At 39.3% G+C, this 1,980-nt stretch overlaps 1 long non-coding RNA gene across 1 annotated transcript in view; it reads right to left on the bottom strand.

The window, feature by feature from the left end:
- Positions 1-768: 768 nt before the first annotated feature.
- LOC127541869 (uncharacterized) overlaps positions 769-1,980 on the bottom strand; it is a 51,083-nt gene continuing 49,871 nt past the window's right edge. Inside the window, exon 3 of the long non-coding RNA XR_007948493.1 lies at positions 769-1,008. This is a non-coding gene — a long non-coding RNA (uncharacterized LOC127541869). The remainder of the gene's footprint in view (positions 1,009-1,980) is intronic.

The raw sequence follows: 1,980 nt of genomic DNA, 5'->3' as shown, positions 1-1,980 counted from the left end.
ATTCATTTTTTTTAAAGTTTATTTTTTAAATAACTTTTTATTGACAGAACCCATGCCAGGGTAATTTTTTACAGCATTATCCCTTGCACTCACTTCTGTTCCGATTTTTCCCCTCCCTCCCTCCTCCCCCTCCCCCAGATGGCAAGCAGTCCTTTACATGTTGAATAGGTTACAGTATATCCTAGATACAATATACGTGTGCAGAACCAAACAGTTCTCTTGTTACACAGGAAGAATTGGATTCAGAAGGTAGAAATAACCCGGGAAGAAAAACAGAAATGCAAGAAGTTTACATTCATGTCCCAGTGTTCTTTCTTTGGGTGTAGCTGCTTCTGTCCATCCTTGATCAATTGAAACTGAATTAGCTCTTTATCGAAGAGATCCACTTCCATCAGATACATCCTCATACAGTATCATTGTTGAGATATATAGTGATCTCCTGGTTCTGCTCATTTCACTTAGCATCAGTTCATGTAAGTCTCGCCAGTCCTCTCTGTATTCATCCCATTGGTCATTCCTTACAGAACAATAATATTCCATAACATTCATATACCACAATTTACCCAACCATTCTCCAATGGAATCCTTTCATTTTCCAGCTTCTAGCCACTACAAACAGGGCTGCCACAAACATTTTGGCACATACAGGTCCCTTTCCCTTCTTTAGTATCTCTTTGGGGTATAAGCCCAGTAGAAACACTGGGCATAAAATTCAAAGTAATGCAAAGATTGAAACACGGTAACCAAAATATATTTGCAATCTTTTTCTCTTTATTTTTCCAAACACACAGAAAGGTAGTTTTCAACATTCAATACAATTTGTAAGATTTGTGATCCAATTTTTTTTTTTCTTTCCTGAAATTTTCTTCCTTGAAGTTGTCTCCAATGTCGTCAGGCTGCCGGGAGAACATGCTTGGGGTGGATAGCAGCAATGGACCCCGAAAACCCCCGGAGAACGTTATAAAATAATGAAACTGTAGAAGGACTTGTGGGCCTTGTACATATGGGCTGGCAAAAAAAAAAAAAAAAAAAATCAAAGTGCACCTGGGAAGGAAGCAAGAAGCAGCCCTTACCACCCAGATGGAGGCTCTCAACCCAACCTCTCTTTGATTTCTGTCTCCTAATCGCTGCTAAGTACTGTGAATCTCCTCTAAATAGTATCTTTGGCTCCAATAACCCCACTCTAGTTATAGCTCTCTAATTTATTATACCAAGTAACTTTTTTAACTCTCTCGGAGAGGTTTAGCAGGATAAATTATATTTCTGAGTTTAACAAGGAAGCAATAAATAGACCTTACCTTTGTATGGAATAGAGAGAGATAAGGTGAAGAACTTACGGGAATATGTGAATTCTTTTTCTGTGTTTTATTTTCCTTATTTCTGTGTTTCCCCTATGATCTATATAACATGGGCAGGCCCATATTTACTTGAGCCTTGGCCAGCTAGAAACATATTTACTTAACCTGAGCTGATGACATTTATCGGTATTTGACTTTATTGATATTTGGTCTTTTAGCTGGACCACTGTCTGCTCGATTAAGCTGAAGGCCTGATTTTCTGTTTCCTAGAAAACAGATTTCCCTGAAACCTTGTATTCCAATCTCCCCAAACAGCAACAACCAATTAGATGCCTCCCCCCCTTCTCAATGCTCTCTTCCTTGTGATGTAATTTCTTGTATAAAAGCTACGTATCTTCACTACTTCTTTAGCCCTCCTCCGCGAGCTTTGTCTTTCTTATCTCGTGATGGGACGGCTCATCCTCCGGAGGTTTTCAATAAACAACTTTTCTGCCTTCTACTAAGTGATCTCTGAGGAGTCATTTGGGATAAGGCTCTTCTACATCCCTCACACCTTTTATGGATGAAATAAAATAGAGTCTATGGCAAGGTCTGGGTTCTTCAAAGAAGTCAATTTTATTCCAACCTGCTTGCTACCAAATAATTTCTGTTTCCCGGCCCTCAACGATCATGAGCATCGGCT

The sequence above is a fragment of the Antechinus flavipes genome, chromosome 6 (assembly GCF_016432865.1).
Source record: "Antechinus flavipes isolate AdamAnt ecotype Samford, QLD, Australia chromosome 6, AdamAnt_v2, whole genome shotgun sequence".
NCBI classification, from domain to species: Eukaryota; Metazoa; Chordata; class Mammalia; order Dasyuromorphia; family Dasyuridae; genus Antechinus; species Antechinus flavipes.
This window is presented reverse-complemented; position numbering and strand designations above follow the sequence as displayed.